The 20,337-nt window shown below is 37.2% G+C and overlaps 1 pseudogene across 1 annotated transcript; it reads left to right on the plus strand.

The window, feature by feature from the left end:
* The first annotated feature begins 15,143 nt into the window (after positions 1 to 15,143).
* Positions 15,144 to 18,489, plus strand: LOC147616895 (exocyst complex component EXO70B1 pseudogene; annotated as a pseudogene). The gene has a single exon (XR_015262347.1). The product of XR_015262347.1 is annotated as an exocyst complex component EXO70B1 pseudogene (transcript).
* The last annotated feature ends 1,848 nt before the right edge of the window (positions 18,490 to 20,337 follow it).

Here is a 20,337-nt window from a genome sequence, read left to right on the forward strand (position 1 = left end):
ACCTTTTCATACCATTATGATTTAACATAAATGGTTATAAGACTTAGCCATGCTTTTACAAGCTAAAGTATAAGATCTAGTATACTTGTATAAAAGATGTCCATACTTTAACTAAAGCATAAGACCTACCATCTTCAAGAGTTCAATCAAAACTATGCTTCCAAGACCTAGCCATGCTTTTACAAGCAATCTAGTATGCTTATATAAAAGATGTTCGTACTTTAGCCAAAGCATAAGACCTACCATCTTCAAGAGTTCAATCAAAACTATGCTTATGAAATAATAAAGAGGTTTTTCCTTTCAACAAGAACATCAATCATGCTACTCGATTCTCAAGCCCTAGTCGATACATATGAGATTAAAGCTTCATATGGGTCTATTTTTATAATCTTTATCATAAACCCTCTCAACTATTCAAAGCAAGATTATATCTTCTCATAATATTTATGAACTAAACATATATTAATCATTCTCATAAGTCTTCGTGTGAGATCTATTCTCTTGTATGAGGAGAATAATCAATGCAAGATATCATATGAAAATAAAGATAATAAATTAAAGTAGACGAGATTAAAGTTTCATATGAGTCTACTTTAATCATCTTTATCATAAACCCTCTCATTTATTCACAGCAAGATTAGATATTCTTATAATATTCATGAACTAAACATATACTAATCATTATTATAAGCCTTTATGAGATCTATTATCTTTTATGAGGAGAACAGTTAATGCAAGCTATCATATGAAATCAAAGCTAATGAACCAAAGCATCAATAGTCTTAATAAAAATCTATAACTCTTCTTTACTCAATGTGCAAGCTATCATATGAGAATAAAGCTATCATATAAGAACAAATTAATGAACCAAAGTATCAATAGTTTCAATAGAAATCCATAATTCTCATTTAATCAATGCAACTAGCATATGAGAACAAAGCTATCATATGAAAATAAAGCTAATGAACCAAAGCATCAATAGTTTCAACATAAACCCATAACTCTTCTTTAATCAATGCAAGTTATCATAGAGAACAAAGCTAATGAACCAAAGAATCAATAGTTTCAAAACTCTTCTTTAATCAATATAGCTATTATGTGAGAATAAATCTATTACATGAGAACAAAGCTATTGAACCAAAGCATCAATAATTTCAAATAAATCCATAACTCTTCTTTAATCAATGCAACTATCATATGTGAACAAAGCTATCATATCAGAACAAAGCTAATGAACTAAAGCATTAATAGTTTCAAAAAAATCCATAACTCTTCTTTAATCAATGCAAGCTGTCATCTGAAAATAAAGCTAATGAACCAAAGCACCAATAGATTTAATAAAAATTCATAACTCTTATTTAATTAATGCAAGCTATATGAAAATAACGCTAATGAACCAAAGCATCACTATCTTCAATAAAAATTCATAACTCTTCTTTAATCATATGAGTTAACCAAATCCAAGTGATATTGTGGAGTGGTATGTGCATATAACAATCTTAAGAAGAGGAGTTAACTCATAATAAAAGAGAAGGGGAAGGTGGAAGCAAGCAAAACCTATAGTTATGTGGGGTGACGCTTTTTGCATTATGGGTTTTTTTAAATCCATATGAGTCATTTAACAACTAAATAATAATCTTTGGCATCTGACTAGGGTCGAAGATGAGTTTTATCCCTTTTTCATCATGTTCCCATGGGGTTTGGGTGACCGTGCATGATGATTCATGTGCCCCTGAGGCAACTAAAGATTCTAATTATCTATGTGAATGATTTATGAGTCTAGGGGCCTATAAACCAACTCATATTCAAGTTTCATGAAGTTTTATCTTATACAAACCTCTCAAACAACCCTTTTTAAATTACCTTAATATTATTTGGATGAGTTCAAAGGCTCATTTATTTCTTTCAATGTTTCCTAAAATATTTTGATATGTTAAATAATCCAATTCTAGTCCCAATTGACCATCCGCTAAGTGGTTTACTTTACGGTTCCATCCATGTAGTAGCTAACTCGTACCTTAAAAAGCTTTCTCGATCAGGGCCTAAATGAAGTTATGTTTTCATATACGAGCTCTTGGGACTAAATGTAAAATTTTCATTCAAATAGATTCTCAAATTTTAATTTTCTTTCTCTAGACTTATTTTCTCTCTCTAGCTTTTTATTAGACAAATGGGAAGACTTGAATTCCTGGTTTTTGCGAGGGTGGGGGTCTGAGGAGGGATTTTACATCCCCACTTGAAAAATTTGAGATGTCCTCATCTAAAAAATCAGAGCTTAAGTAGATCCTCCTCTTTCACCTAGGTGGTGTTGTCCACTGGATAAAACTTTCATTTTACATATCATTTTCTTAAAATCATGTCTCTAAGATATAGTTTGGATGTACCATATAATTTTTGAGCAAGCGGACATGAAGCAGGTTGTGGAATTCCAAGTACAGGGGTAGCAACAATCTATTTGCATGGTCCCCAACTTTTTTAGTGATGATTGCATAGGGTTCACAGTATCTCAGAGATAACCCTTGTACTCCCCTAAGGATAAGGCATCTCTTTTGGTTTATATCTGCCTTGTTTTCTTTCCCAACATTTAGTTCAACCTTTGAGATTGGCATGTTGCTTTTGTGGGCTATGATGTTTTTTGATAATTTAATTTTATTCGTTCCTTGCTTCAAAAATTTTAACCCTATTTATGTGTGTAACAAGTCCTAGAAATAGTTTAGATGTCAAGATCAACATGAGTTGACATGGGTGACCATTTCACCTTTACACCACTGGCACGTTAGTAGCTGACCATGATGGATATTTGCCCAGTGATCTTACAACTGGACTACACCTACCTAGTCCAACCAAGTTATGGCATACTTATCTTGCTATCTCACCTACTTAGCATGTTCACATTATGGACCGCTTGTATATAGTACTCTAGTACTTATGCTAGTTTTCACTTATCTTTTGTTGTAGATCTCTTTTAAGAGCAACAAGTAGAATAAGTTTTTAGCCTTCCATCTTTATGTGTATCTCATCCATTGTTGTGAGAGTGTGTGTGTTGAAGCTTTTGGATCCAAGCTCCCATGGAGATGGTGATGATAAGAAAGACTTAATCTTACACTAATTAATATGTGATTAGTGCTAAGCTAAGCTAGGGTGGGTGATACCTAATAATAATCATGATGAATGAACTAAGCTAATGAAGCTTTAGACTCAAGCATAATTAGGTTACAAGATTAAGACTTGTACTCATAAATAGGCTTGAGAGCTTGCTTGATTTCACTGATTGAAAATGACTCCTTTTACATGAGGGAGGTACAACAAAGCTTTGATAGCTCATGTGAGATAACTTCACTAGGTGACTTGGCACTCTAGCATCACTCATTTCAACACTCCCCCTCCCCCTCCCTTGATTCTAGATTGGGTACAATTTTTAGGCTTTCACTCTTCCTCTCTCTCCCCTTATGCTAGGCTACTTTGGCCCTTTTGCTACTTTGGCATTATAGCTACTTTGGCTATAAATTTCAATTTGAGTGCATCATATGGACTCAGAGGTTGATTATAGCATGCTGGTTCTTTAGCTAATAGAAGAGTGTGCCTGCTGGGGCATCTTTGACCTCGATGTAGTTTGCTTGCTTCTTTTTGTGATTTTTCCATAGTGGTCACAAACAAGCTTTGGTTTACCTTGCGACATTCATTCTTGGTATGACCAAGTTTTCCATAGTGATAGTATCTTGGAAGTTGATATGTTGATTGATTTGTCCTTTGAAATCTCCCACCCTTGCACTTGAATGTGAATTTAAAGGTTCTTTATCCTTGAATTTTGATTCATGTTCAAGTAGAGATGATTCTATACCTTGAATTTTAGTGTTGGGGACATTTTCATCTTCTTCATTAATGCACTAAGTTTCTACTTGATACCTTTGAACTTGCTGATGTGTTGTGCCATGGTATCGGTATCCTTCTTGTCGAGCTCGTAAAACTGTATGAGAAGGTTGATCTTTGAACTCTTTGAGTCAGTGCCAAAAATCTTGTTAAGCTGTTGCCATGCCAACTTGGAATCCTTGATGCCAACAATGTGACTAATCACACCATTGCCAAGATTTTAAGTAATAAGGCCCAATGCTTTGTTGTCTTTTGAAGTGGCTCAACCTCCACTTGTTCATCCTCAATTAGGTGCTAAAGCCCCTGATGCATAAGCAAGTACATGGTCTTGCTTTGCTATATGTAAAACCCATCACCATTAAATCGTGAGACAACTTCTATATGCTCCATGATGAGAAGGGGCTCTTACCTTGAGCCTTGATTTTAGTGCTCAGGTAGTGTCTAACCCTTTTACAAGTGGTTAAGATGCAAATTATGTGCTAAAATTGAACTAGATGAGATGCAAAAACCACTGAAATTGAGCAATGCATGTGGATGAGATGAATTTTAATGGCAAGAGAGAGTTTCCCACAATGGAATAATACTCTAATTTTTTAATTTTGACTTTAATATTGAGCAAATTAATGGTGTTTTTGATGGGGCTTTTGCGTGGCCTTCTTGCCCTTGATGAGTACCTTTGAATAGAACTCAACATGAGCTTAATCTCTCTTAAAAAACAACAAAACTCGGTGTTTCTTTCATTGCTGGCCACACGAGGAATGTGTGGGTCTGTTTCATGAAAGAGTGAAGTTTATACTCATTTTTTAAATTTTAAAATATTGGCTAAAAAGTAAACAGATTTGCAGGTGAAGTACCTAAGGTCAGATGGAGGGGGAGAGTAATTGTCTAATGAGTTTAGTGAGTACTTGAGCAGGGATGAAATTCAAAGGTAATTCACATGTAGGTACATTCTACAATAAAATGGTGTTACTGAGAGGAAGAATAGCCATATTGCAGAGGCTGAGAAGAGCATGCCTTACCATTATTGGACTGAAGTAGTGTGACTGCAATTTACATTATGAATAGGACCCCCAGTGCATGTTGTGACTCCTTAGGAGAAGTATGCTGGCAGAAAACCAGATTTGGCACACTTGAAAGTGTTTGGATGCATTACATATGTATACATTCCTGATGAGCTATGCAATAAGTTGGATCCAAAGGCTGAAAAATGTGTGTTCCTTGGTTGCTTCCTTGAGCAAAAGGGGTACATATGTTAACCCTATCACACATGAGATGAGGGTGAGCAGGGATGTTATCTAATATGAGATGAGCAGTTGGTATGCTACTATTATATGCACATTATGTGTGATACTAGGAGGCTAACCCACATTAGGCTTGTGAGCATGGGAGAATGGGAACAAGCTCTAGTGGAGCATGGGTTAGGACTAACCTTAAGGGTTAAGGTTAGGGTCAGGCATCCAAGGATCACACATGGGAAATGGAGACTCAAGAGTCACTTGAGGGCCCTCCTATATAATAGGGGCATGGGGCACACTCAAGGGAGGCTTGGAGACTTGGAGGCTTAGGCTATGGTCTCTTGTGTAGAGGATCATATCTACTCACCTACCATTTCACACTATAGCTACATGCTATTGGATTGGAGTTATACCTCTTGATGGTATGGGACATCAAGGTAAAGGTATGATGTATTTCTTGTTCCAATATCTTCCACGACGCACGTGTGGGTATCTTCGGCGACCCAGAGCTCGAGCACCGTATGGTCAGCACCCTCTAGGATCCTTCGCAGGTCACCTAGCGCTTCACTCATAGGCCGCTTCCTTGGTCCCTCATCCACCGTACCGAAAGCTCACCATTTAAATCGAACCGAGGTTGGTCAAGACCTCGGCCGACCTTGCTACGCGAGACTCCTCCGTTGACTCTCCGTCAGCTGTTGCAACTTTATCAGTTAGGTCTCCACGACCTTATTCACAAGACGGTCAAAGTGCTTCCCTAGCATTCTTGACATAAAACAGTCATTTACAAACAAGTCACAAATACAGTTTCTATAATGAACTCTCGTCTTTCCACATTATCCCTCATCAGTCCACATTACTTATTCCATATTCAATTCATATGTGTACCCATTCTCATCCAATCACATCAATTTCCATCTCATCACATCAGATTCATTCATATCATCGTCACATCATTTCATATACACATTTGCATTTCATTCATATCATCGTCACATCATTTCATATACACATTTGCATTCATTATTCCACATACACATCCACATTCGTACATCCACATCCATACATCCACATCGATATCCCCATTCATACATACACATCCGCATTCCATATTTACATCCATACATCCACATTCATACATACACATCCACATTCCATATCTACATCTATACATCCACATCCACATTCATACATACACATCCACATTCCATATCTACATCCATACATCCACATCCACATCCACCTCCACATCCACACATCCACATCCATACATCCACGTCCACATCACATTCATACATCACATCCACATCCACATCCATACATCCATTTTCACATCCACATTCATACATCTACATCCACATCTACATTCATACATCCACATCCACATCCACATTCATACATCCACATCTACATTCATACATCCACACATCCATTTCCACATCATCCATTCATCCATACATCCATTTCCACATCCACATTCATACATCTACATCCACATCTACATTCATACATCCACATCCACATCCATATCCATACATCCACATCCACATCCACATCTACATTCATACATCCACACATCCATTTCCACATCATCCATCTACATCAACCCACATCATTCACACATCAACCCACATCATTCACACATCAAACCACATCATCCATACATCAATCTACATTAATCTACATCATTCACACATCAAACCACATCATCCATTCATCCATCTACATCAATCCACATCATTCACACATCAAACCACATCATCCATACATCCATCCACATTAATCTACATCATTCACACATCAAACCACATCATCCATTCACATCCGATTCACATGCCATCATTCATTCACATCCCTTATCATTCATTCATATCACGATTCACATGCCATCACATTCTATACCATTCATTCACATCCTAGGATGAAAATTAACACTTTCAGAATACATATACGATGGGAATTACTCTTTTTGAATTAAAAAAGTAAGACTTATTTTTCACAATTTTAAAAAATTTTGCCATAACCTCCTTTGTATGGCTGATCATTTTTTAATTTTTAATTCTCTAAAATTAATTAAAAGTTCACCAAAAGTATTAAAATCATTCTAATGTAAACATTTTCTACTTATCAAAGAGAAACATTATGAAAAACTCGATTTTATCCATTAATCATTCATCTAGGATAAAGAATGGTTGGATTTACTAAAGAAGAGAGGGGAATGCCTTTTTTCAATGAGGCATAACATCATATTCATTTTAGAGAGACAAAAATCATAAAAACCATTAAAATTACCAACCAATCAATTGGTTTGGTATGTTGATGGAGTCACCAATGGAGATTGAAGAAGGAGGGAAGCTCCAATTTCTTCAATTTGGAGAGAATTTTAGAGAATAGTAAAAATTATCATTATTTCAGCATAATTTTGGCATAGTATAACTCTCCTATTTTTTTACAAAGGGCTCAGGTTCTATTTATAGGAGAGGGAGGCTCTAACCAAGACCAACTGATTTCTAGAATTTTCCAGATTCAGTTCAAGCATGTGAATTAGGCGCCTCCTTGAAGGGACTCCCCTTCCTTACACATGTGTCAAAATGGAATCATTATACCCAAAATATCTCATTTTTTTTAGTAATACTCATAGTTTTTAACCCTTGTACATAGTCAACTCTTCATCTTATGTGAGTATTTACTCATTTTTGGGGGATTTTCCTTTTATTCTTCCATTTATCTCCTCCCTACATTTGGATGAATCTTATTGGTCCATAGGAACCTTAATTTAAAATTTTGAAAAAATCTTGACCCCTAGGATAAGGCCTCTTGAACGGATTATACTTGATTTCTAATGCACCTTCTGAAAATCTTTTTGAACTTCTGTTTTGCCGGAACTTATTTTAAGAAGAGATATTTTTCCATCCAAAAATATTTAAAAATTAAATTACTACTCTCTAGAAGATTTTCTCTCTCTAGGCCAAAACTAGTAGAAACAAGATGAATAAAAGAATTTCTCTTATGCATCTAATTTATGCATAAAATCCATTTATGATGAAAATCACACTTTTAATATATAAAAAATTTTTATGCATATGTTTATGCATACAAATCATTCATGATGAAAATCATTCTTTTAATATAAAAGAATTTCTTTTATGCATAAAAATCATTTATGATGAAAATCACACTTTTAATATATATATATATATATATATATATATATATATATATAATATCTTTTATGCATATGTTTATGCATACAAATCATTTATGTAGAAAAAATACTTTTATAATCAAAATAAAAATTTCAATATGCTTCCTTCTATGCATAGAATTTAATTCTAAAAAAAAGTAACACTTTTTTAATAAAATATTTTTAGTATGCATTTTCTTATACCTAGGATGAAAATTAACACTTTCAGAATACATATACGATGGGAATTATTCTTTTTGAATTAAAAAGTAAAACTTATTTTTCACAATTTTAGAAAATTTTACCATAACCTCCTTTGTATGGCTGATCATTTTTTAATTTTTAATTCTCTAAAATTAATTAAAAGTTCACCAAAAGTATTTAAATCATTCTAATGTAAACATTTTCTACTTATCAAAGAGAAACATTATGAAAAACTTGATTTTATCCATTAATCATTCATCTAGGATAAAGAATGGTTGGATTTACTAAAGAAGAGAGGGGAATGCCTTTTTTCAATGAGGCATAACATCATATTCATTTTAGAGAAGACAAAAATCATAAAAACTATTAAAATTAAGCATAAATGAGAATTTATGCATTTCCTTATTACCATTCATCAATTAACTTCAATAGCATTAAAAAGCCATTCCAATTAAGCTTCTCAAGCTTGAGAGGGGTTGAGAAGAGAGAAACATTGAAAAATTATAGAAAAAGATCAAAATTCACCCTTTACCTTACAAATTGCTTGATTCTTTGATCACACGGTAGAGGCTCCCAACAAATCAATTGGTTTGGTATGTTGATGGAGCCACCAATGGAGATTGAAGAAGGAGGGAAGCTCCAATTTCTTCAATTTGGAGAGAATTTTAGAGAATAGTAAAAATTATCATTATTTCAGCATAATTGTGACATAGTATAATTCTCCTATTTTTTTTACAAAGGGCTCAGGTTCTATTTATAAGAGAGGGAGGCTCTAACCAAGACTAACTGATTTCTAGAAATTTTCAGATTCAGTTTGGTTGAATTTGGACCAGATTTAGACCTAGTTTGGTTCCTTTTTTATTCGATTTGATCCAAGAGAGAGGACAGATAAAAATATCACATTATTTTTTAGTTTAAAACTCATTCAAGCATGTGAAGTAGGCGCCTCCTTGAAGGGACTCCCCTTCCTTACACATGTGTCAAAATGGAATCATTATACCTAAAATATCTCATTTTTTTAGTAATACTCATAGTTTTTTACTAATAACCCTTGTACATAGTCAACTCTTCATCTTATGTGAGTATTTACTCATTTTTGGGGGATTTTTCTTTTATTCTTCCATTTATCTCCTCCCTACATTTGGATGAATCTTATTGGTCCATAGATGATTTCCTTGCCATTCTTGAACAAGATCACTCTAGCATTGCTGGAGGACACTTTAGCAATAGATTCCACTCCTCGCAAGGTTCTCCAAGCAAGCTTATGGTGGCCTACACTTTTTGGTGACGTTGTAATGTTTATTAAATAATGGAATCACTATAGTCCAAGGTAAACATGCCCTTGACACTAGTAATATATTTTTAACCATTCAAAAGATGGGGCATTGAATTCATTGGTCCTATTAGTCCAACAACAAAAGAAACCTAGTCATGCTAACCTAGTCGTCATGCTACATCATGGCCACAATATTGCACTAAATGGACTAAATAGACAAGAAATAATGATGCTTGTTCAATTGCAAAGTTCCTTTTTGAGAACTTGTTCTCTTGTTCTCATTTTCCATTAGAACTAATGAGGGATGGAGATTCACAACATAAATGAGATTGTGGCCTTTATGCCATAATAATTTCATATGGTATAACCAAAAAATCTACTCCTTATTTCCCATAAGAAAATGAACATGCTAAGAGCACTAATAAAATATTGTACTCATTATTGACCAAGATGGTTGAAGCTAGTAGAATTTATTGGGAGAAAAAGCTATCCTCCACGTTATGGGCTTACCACATCACTTATAAGGTGGTTATCAATAGCGCACCTTTCTAGCTTACATTTGGACTTAATGTAATAATGTCGATGGAACATTTGGTCCCAAGCCTTTGACCGTAAGATACAACCTCAAGGAAAATTATCTTGCCAAAAGATTAATTGCCCTTAACAAGCTAGATAGGCAAATACTCCATACACTCTAACTATGATGCAGGTAGTGGTTTAATAGCCAACTTGAATAGATAAACAAGAAATTACACCATGCACTCTAACTATGAAACAAGTAATGCTTATGTGCTGTCGTTTAACTTTAGCATGTGTTGCTAATGTGAATGTGTTTTAATGGACAACCTTGTGTAGGTTGGTGAGATTGACGGGCTTTGTGCTCATAAGCCGGAATGGCTGGGACGTGATGGTGGTGATATGGTGTGAGTAATTATCGAGAAGGGTTTTCTCAGCTACACACTGGATGATAGTTGTTTTCTCGAGAAAGAGGCACTGATCTGATGTGTTTAATCACCCTCTGGGATCATTGGGGATGCCCATGGCTTAGAGAAAACTGGACCTGACTACGGGTTAGTACTCATGATTGCTGTCAGTGGTGTTAGTAGTTGTGAGCTGCTGACATTGTGTGATGGTGGACAACCAGTATAGTTGGAGAGAGTGTGAGCATATGTTGCTCATTAGCCAGGGTGAATATGGCATGAATATAAGACAATGGATCGAGATGGTTGATATCTTAACAACAATATCGGGCTTTTGGTATGACGGGTATGCTTTTTATCAATTGTTATTATTTAAAAAAAAAGGAGAAATATATTTAACAACATGCATACTTTGTTGTTAATGGTTTTGGTAGGACTTGCCAAACACACTTTATTGGTAATGTATGATCTAATGTACCATGTGCACAACCCTACTGGTTTGTTGGACTTTTCTTTTGTCAAATTTCTAGACTAGGTTTTGCAAGCTATGCAACTGAGGACAGTTGCGTAGCTTAATCGGGAGAATTGTTATGTGAGTGAACTTTCTTGAGAATTTAATTATATTTATTCAATAAAAATTATAGTTAGAGATGAGAGTATATGAATATCTCTAAACAATTAGAAAAATATAAAGAAAATAAATTTTTGATAAAAATAGCATCTTTATGATAGAGATCCCAAAAAGTAGGTCGGTTTTTATATACGGTTGAATTTAGCAAAACGGCCTGCGAGATAAGCTGTAGACCAGGCCTATTCCCGTAATTCTAAGTACCTACTTGACTATATTCTGATGAAACACCAGAGAGCTACAATGGTTGCAAGTTGCAAGCATGTACTTGTATACAGGGAGCCAAGACAGGCTGAGACAGGCAAATGTCTACAAGGAGTATTACTTCTCTATTGTTTTCCATATATGGTTTAATTATTTCATGGGTGAGAGAGAGAGAGAGAGAGATTAAACATGGTTTGTAAGAATTCCAGGTTCCTTGGATGAAGCTCTCTTTTCTTTCTATCTTCTCTTTTCTCCTCCGATTAGAAGATGTATGATTGTATCAAATTACTTCATACCTTAATAAATCATTGAAATACTCATATGTGAGACCGCGGGTCTTACATATGGGGGGGGGAGGTTGGACCCAATGCTTTTGTCTTGTGTTCATAAATATTTTTTCATTTAAGTTTTTCGTTTAATTCTTCTTCTAAGGTTGATGTATTAACTTGTAGTTAACTTATTTAAAGTAATTTGTAAAATTTGTTGAACTCCTGTACTTGGAGAAAAGATCCTGTAGTAAAAATGGCAAACAAAAAATGAAGTACCAAGACCTACGTCCCTTTAGAGTCACTAAAGAACTCCTCAAGATTTGAAACCTTAAATGTAAGTTGAATTGGAAGGCTATAGCGATGGTAGCAAGTCAAATGCATTACACTTTAATGTAGGATACACTCTTAAATTCACAAGAAAAAGGAAAGAAAACAACATCTTGAAGATGAGAAACATAGAGCTTCCCTTGAAGGGCACATTCTTCAAATTTAATACAAAAAACATATGAATCAAAGTAAGGATTAAGCTACTTTTAGATTCAATATAAATAGAGCTTCCCTTGAGGGGAATATACTACAAATTTAATACAAAAAACATATGAATCAAAGTATGGATTAAGCTACTTTTAGATTTAATACAAATCATATGGAAATACAAAATTCATATCACTTATTTATTGATTGTGCCAATCCTTTTCTTCCCTAGCTCCTCCTTGTATTGATAATCGATTGATAGTTTGGAAGTTCTTTTTCCTCCTTCAAATTCCTAATCTTTTAGTAGCCATGAAAACATTTTCTTGTGCCTCTGTCAATTTTGATTTCAAGAAATTCCTTTTGCTTATGTAACTCTAATAATTGTGCAATTTGGGTAATTCTTTCGTCATGATGAATTAAAAGCTTCTCTTATATATTAATTTTGTATTAAAGACTAAGCGTTATTCCTCCGTACATACAAAACTCACATTTCTTTTAAAGATGGGCATTTGTCTTAGTCATTTTCAATATCCAAGAAATCCTGTGTGACCCATCATCAATAAATCACAACAAAGTAGAAGGGCTATGAAATCTAGGGCTTTAGCAAGACTATGAAGGGGATAAATAAAACTTGAAGACCTATGCATTTTGATCCATTTGTATATGTAGAGCACATTTTTTAGAGTTGAGGCTATTTAATTGGATTGTTTTTTATGCTTCCACCTAGAGATAAATTGGCCTAGTTTGCAGAGGAAAAGGAGGGAGAGAAATGATATTTTGAAAGAAAGATATTTAGAGAGAAATACATGTTCTTAATCCTTTATTTTGAATTTAAAATTTCATTACAAGTGTAAAGTTCTCATGTCCATATCTATTTTAAATCATTTTTACACATAGTAAAAAAGGAATACCCATCGTTCAATCCATTGACTATAATCAAATCCATTTCTCTTTAGGGCTTTCATATATTTTGTTGTAACTTGTTGTTGTTAAGGTGTCGCATCTTCTCTCTCTCTCTCTCTCTCTCTCTCTCTCTCTCTCTCTCTCTCTCTATGTGTGTGTGTGTGTGTGTGTGTGTGTGTAAATATATATATATATATATATATATATATATATATATATATATGCCCCCCAAAAAAGAAAAGGAATATCCATGTAATAAGAGCTATTTAAGATGGTATCTTTGATGCCGTCTTTATTCCAGATCTTACAAGAGAATGCAAGCCTTTGTTTAAGGCTTGAACTGATGAGTTGGAAATTCTACCTTGGCATGCGAGAACAAAAATGAGAAATTTGTTAGGAGACCATTTTGGGGACCTTTGAGGCCATGTAATGTAAGGGGTCTCTATAGAAGCATACCCTCTGTGGTAGCTTGTTTGTCGGCCATCTAACAAAATTGGGATATTGATCCATATGACCAGATCCCACAATTAATATTCCTCACAAAACACTTATCATGCCATGAAAATCTCAACCCCATCTAGGCTTTACCTTAGACTGCCTAAATGGGCCTTGCAATTGGGAATTATGTCTAGTGAATGTGTGAACACCAGTCCCAAAGTGTATGCCAACTTGAACCAAACTTTCACAAAGTAGTCAGGTCACATATGATCTCATTTGCTGCCAAAAGTAAGAGATGGATCGCTCGACTACTGAAACATTTCTTCTCCTCATAAAGGGGCAATGAGTAAGCTAACACCGGGAAGAGATGACGAGAGTAGAGCATTGATTCCTAATAGTTGTAGGCAACCCAATACTACTCAAATTTGATTAAGTATATATATATATATATATATATATATATACACTTACTTATCATTTTGTCAAGGGTAACGTGGATATGGTTAAAGTAATTCTTTCACCTTTTATTTACTCCCACGATGGAAAGATAACTAATTTGAGAAAATTAAACATGAAAATATATTAACTATGAGACTTTATTTAGAATGTGGAATAGCTCTAAAATGTTATATATGGGGGTGTGATACATCCTTCAATTCATCAAATAGCTTTCAAGCCATATCACAAGTTTCAAATCCAAAATTAGCCATAACTTTGCTTAAAAGTCCATAAATAGTTAAATTTGACAACAAATTGATTTATGTTAAAACAAAAAAAGACTTCACATTCAAAACCTAATCTTGAAGTCAAAAAGTGATCAAGCGAACCAAATTTTATAGCTAAGGTTACTTGATGATTTGGTGGAGCACATGTCTTTGTGATCTTAAACAATCTTGGAATTTGTGAGGCTTATGAGCACTGGTGGTTTTGTGTTAGAGTGGCTCTTTGAATTGATCAAATAGTTTCCCACATCGATAATGCAAAAATATTCTTCCAAGAGCCCGTCCCCATTGGAATCCAAGTGTGTAGACTGTTAGGTTAGGTTGAGAAGTAGAGAGCTCTGCCTAAGTGGAGTAAGTTTCGGGTTGTCAATGGAGGACATGCCATAGCCCTAACACACAACAAGGTGGTGTGTCCGCAACGTCACGTTACGCACATGGGCAAGCCGAGTGTAAAGACTCAGTGACAATCCAACGTGTTAGGGTGGGAAACTTGCTGGAGTGTCTTCGTCGTAAACGTTGGGGCCTTGCACGAAATCGGTTCAAGTGCAGCTTACGTAGTATCGATTTGTTTGTTTATTTTTTGGGGCCTTGCACGACTTACGTATCGATTTGTTTGTTTATTTTTTGGGATGGCCGTGCCAACCATGTGTGAATTCTTCCATTTCACGTAGAGTTTATTCTCTAGTGAAAAAATAGGCGGCTTCAATGCTTGGCCTCTAGGACACGGAAACGAGTGATGAATGGAGTTATTGACCCTCCTTGAAGTGGGAAATTGAATGGGGTCCTTGAATGCTGTAAAGTGAAATTCTGAAATGAAATGACAGCTTTTGTGCACTTATGAGCCTTGAGCAACCACCACAATGCAAGGGTGTATTGATATTCAGAAGAAGAAGACAAGGGTGTATTGATATTCAGAAGAAGATAGCTTAACAATCCAATCCAAATTGTATGTATGCATATTATGGCATTACCAACCGCATGTTCACCCCCCCGCCTGCCTCCTTTCTCTTTTTAACAGTCTCCACAGAGCGAGAAGACTGTGATCTCATGTAAAAGCTGGAAGGAAACGCCCTTAGTGCAATCGAAACGTAGACACCATGTTCTCTGAGCTTTAGGGTTTCAAGCTTCATCGGACTTTTGTCAAGGTTTGCAAATCATAGATTAGGGTTAGGGTTTCCGCCACAGACAAGTGCTTGCATCACCGACTAGGGTTTGCAGGTTTGTATCATTTGCAACACAGATTAGGGTTTTCAGGTTTGTTTCATCCCCACCGCAGACTAGGGTTTGCACAATAGATATTTGGCAGATTAGGGTTCGTGGGACGCCTCCCCTTTTAGAAGCTTTCGTTCGAGCTGGGGAGCTGCAACAAACGACTGGACCTACCTGCAAGGCGTGCGCCATATCTCGAGTTTCTAATGGGACGCGGCTGTGCATCAAGCCCTATTTTTTGATCCTTATCCAGGCTCGTTTTCCATACTTTTCTGTGCCAAACTCTAGTTTTTGGTCCTCATCCGGGATCGTTTTCCATCATTTTTTGCATCCGATTCTGGTTTGTCAAGGCTCATTTTCCATAATTTTCTCGGAATCACAAAGCCAAAGATGATCCCGTGTCTGCATTTTTGCATCCTAGGTGAGCCTCTGCATCGTCTTCACCTATGCGAGCTCTGCTCCCAAAAACACCCTCCCTTTAGCCTGTCCCAGTAGCACACACTCTGCCCTATTTTCGTGTGGGTTCGTGCCATCTTATGAGTTTGTTTTTATGGCATCGAACGATGGAGACCAAAGAGTTCTTGCCACTGCTCAGCACATAGTGAGGACCCTGGGTAAAAATGAGCACATGACTGAGGACATGCTCAGAATTCTCTCGAACTTTGATGATCGCTTTTCCAACATGAATGAGTTCATCCAAGAGCACCCTGACACTGATGCACCAACTCTCTCTTCTGCATTGAAAAAAATGGAGGAGAGGCTGGATTATGCAGAGGAAATCATAATGAGATGGGAAAGGGCGAGCTCTGAGGCTTTTATGATATGGGATAGTCAGCCACAAGAGGCTCTTCTGTATGTAAAAGCTGTAGATGAAGTTCAAAGTCTGATGGTGCCACTCTCCGCTTCCTGGAGTGAAAAGGAATTAGTTGATCGGGCACATGGCATTCTTAAGGTTGCCATCTTTCGGCTGAAAGAGGATTTCAGACACATGCTTGTTATGAACAGTGAGGTGGTCGATCCTGACTGGCTGCTGGCTTGTGCAAGCGAATCCTCTATCTATGCAAACTATGAAAGTGAGGAGGATCACTCAGGGGTAGCATCCAACACCTCAGGTGATGACAGTGATGATGAAGATATTCCAATTGCACATCCGGTTACTGAGTTCAATACACCATTTGATCCAATTCCACCAGAGAGAGTGAAGGATCTCAATGTGATTGCTCAGTGCATGGTTAGGGCAGGCTATGGGAGAGAGAGTAGCCAGGTGTATGTGAATGTCAGGAAGACTGTTTTGGAGCAGAGCTTGTACAGGTTAGGGTTAGAGAGGTCAAACCCTCAAGGAATACATAAGATGGGCTGGGAAATGCTGGAAGTCAAAATAAGGAAATGGATCCAGGCTTTGAAAATGGCCATAAAGGTGATTTTGGCTACTGAGAAGAGGTTGTGTGATAAAGTTTTTGCTGGTTTGAGCCCTGGGGGAGAATCCTGCTTTGCAGAGCTAGCTTCAGGCTCATTGATGCAGTTCTTGGCCTTTGGCAAAGCTGTCGCAGCCGCCCGCAGGACACCTGAAAAGCTTTTTAGAATTCTCGACATGTATGAGATTCTCAAGGAAGTGCTACCAGAAATCAATGCCATCTTTTGTGATGAGATCTGTGAAAGTGTCCGCTCGGAGGTGAGGGAAGTTCTTGTCCAGCTTGGAGAAGCTGCTCGTGGAACATTGCAAGAGTTTGAAACAGCAATCCAAAGGGATGCTTCCAAGACCTCAGTGCCGGGGGGAGCCTTCCATCCTCTGACTCGATATGTGATGAACTACACCAAGTTTTTAGTTGATTACAGTGCCTCTTTAGAGCAACTTCTTGGAGATAGGAGAAGAGAAGTACCCAGGTCACTGGGCGTAGAAACATTCGGCCTTGCTGACAGTCTTCAGGAGAACGGGAGTAGGGAAGCCGAACGCCCATCTCCTCTAGCAGTGCAGCTGATGTGGCTGATTGTATATTTGGAAGGCAATCTTGAAGGGAAATCCAAGCTCTACATGGATCCTGCCATGGCATATCTGTTTCTCATGAACAATATACACTACATTGTCCAGAAAGTGAAACAATCAGAATTGGCTGCCTTACTTGGTGATGGTTGGCTACGCAAGCATTCTGGTCAAGTGCGTGTGTATGCAGCAAATTTTGTCAGAACTGCCTGGAAGAAAGTGTTTGCATGCTTAAGAGACGAGGGACTTATTTCCACTGGAAGGCTGGCAAGTGGCATTTCAAGGGTTGCTATTAAAGATAGGTTCAAAAATTTCAATGTTGCCTTTGAAGAGGCTTGTGCAGCACAGGCAACTTTAGTCGTCCCTGATCCTCAGTTGAGGGAAGAGCTGCGTATTGCCATTGCAGAGAAGCTGATTCCAGCTTATCACACATTCATAGGACGTTTCGGGAACTATTTGGAAGCAGGAAGGCAACCGGATAAATATTTGAAGTATGCTCCAGATGATTTGGAGAACTGTGTGATAGACCTGTTTGATGGTCCTGCTTGAGGCACTTGAACAGGTTCAAAGACTGCTGCTAGTTGTTTGTCTTGACTCTTGTAATCTCTGTTGGTAAGCATAAGAGTTGGTGCAGGGGTCAGGTTTGCTGTAATCTGACCATGCCAGGATGCCAGGCAGCTGCTGAAGGTGCTGTTGCCTCAGGTTACTTGAAGGGGTTTTTTAAGTGTCTGGGAATGGTCTTCTTTGGTCTTGCTGATGGAAAGTAATAGGGAAAGGGTGATAAACCAGTTGTACATAGATGGGAAATATGTCGTGTTTTTTCTTCAGTATTTAGCTCTGTTAGCGAACATATGTTATGGGGAGTAGATATTAATCGCTGGGATTTTCTTGATAATGTTTATGCTTATGATGTATTTTCATACCTTCGGTTTACACTTTCCTTTTTGGTGTATAAGGAATCTCTGTGGAAGAAAACTTTCTCATTTTACAGTTAAGCACTAAGGGAATGCAAACTTGCAGGTGATAACCGTAGCCATTTGACTCACTTTTTGAGGTCTGTAGTTTTTTATTCTGGTGTGCATTAAGGGCCACTAAGCTACATGCGCTGCAGAAGAATCTGGCAAGCATATGAATGGATATGCTAGCAGTTTTGTTAGGGTTGATATTCCTAATTGTTACACGATTGTGTTGTTCTCCACTAAATTGGCTAGAAAGTAGTGTTTCTACTTGAATATTTCAGAGGTTTGTGTGCTGACCCCTGCTAAGTCTTAAGTAATCTTCATCGAACCCAAGGTGGGTTGTATGACTAACATTTGTAAATCAAAGACGATGGGCTGCCTAAACAACAGGCAAACGGAGCTTGTGATGTGCACACATTTATATGCCTCTTAGTTGCATCAATTTCTTACAAAATGTGACTCTATGAAGTGGCCATTTTAACACAAGATTGTTGATGTGCAAAGAGACATATGGTGAGAGTAAACAACTATAATGGCTAGAAGTAGATTTTGACAAAATGTGAAGCTAGGTGAATGATAGGAAATGAAATATGAACTTCATGATGCCTTTGGATTGAAGAAGTCATCTTTGTTTTACAAACAGTTTGAGTTTTTAGGGCATTGCTTTCCTCTGTAGTGTAAAGTCCCCAAAAATTGTTTAGGGTTGTCTTAGATCTCATTTAAGAGAAGTCCATTTTCACAATTCCTTAGTCACTCTGCTTGCGTGTGTGTATATCCCCCCAACTTATGGCACCCACAGTGGCATCTGCTCTGCCCGCTTACACACTCCTTTGCCCAATTGCCCCCTCTGATCATCTATGTCTTACCATTGATTCCCGGGACCCGAAGTAGAGGGATGAAAAGAGATCCATGGGTTGTAACAAGTAGCTCCCAGCTGATTTACTTGGTGTCTACGAGAGAGATGCACACAGCAAGCACTCTGTTTGCATCCATCCTTTGCACGTGTAATTTCATGCATCCTTCCTGTGTGCCAGAGAGAGGGAGTGGTTGGAGAGAGAAATAGGGATAAATGTGTTGTACGAGGTAAAAGAAATAAAAGGTCCGCCCTGAGATCCCCATTCCCCTGAACACGCAAATAGAGAGAGAGAGAGAGAGAAATAAAGAACGATGTTATTGATATATATAAAAGACCCAAAGTGTCTATGATATTGAAATGTTATGTGTGCCATGAATAAACAGTAGGTCAAGACGATATGAAACATGCAAAACTAGTTACCAAAAGAAAAATACAAGGCCAACATACTAGTGGGAGTGTAGTAGTTCGCTTTCACTGATGACTATGCAATTGTGGTGGCCACAGTCCATTCCCTTCTTAGGATGATGTTGTCTTTGCTGAAAGGAGTCTTGCATCTCGAGCTCTAGGATGGTGGGTTTGGGTTGGGTCTCCATGACAAGGGATGTCTGGCTCTTTGGAAGACATGTGCTCTCTTTCGACCGAATGCATGGGGTGCTCACTCAGTGGTGGGGATGACATTCTAGTCAATTTGTCTTTGTGCTGGTCTGAGAGTCAATCGAGCTTGTTGGTGAGTGCCAAAAAGTCATTGATAATAGATGTATGGTAGTACCTTGCCTCTCGGGTTGTTGCCTCAATTCCATGCATGTGTAATGAATTGGTGTGCCTTCTCACCAACATTTACACGAAAGACAATGGGTCACTTCTTCAGCTGTGGAATTTCTACCTCCAATTTATAGGCACCCATGTGACAAATCTGACCTCGCATATGTACTATATGCTTATACTGATGCAACACTACAATCATCGGGTCAGTCCGATTCAATGGAGCCCTACAATTCTCAGATGAAT

Source organism: Cibotium barometz, chromosome 37, assembly GCF_041138505.1.
Source record: "Cibotium barometz isolate CiBa-2024 chromosome 37, ASM4113850v1, whole genome shotgun sequence".
NCBI lineage: Eukaryota > Viridiplantae > Streptophyta > Polypodiopsida > Cyatheales > Cibotiaceae > Cibotium > Cibotium barometz.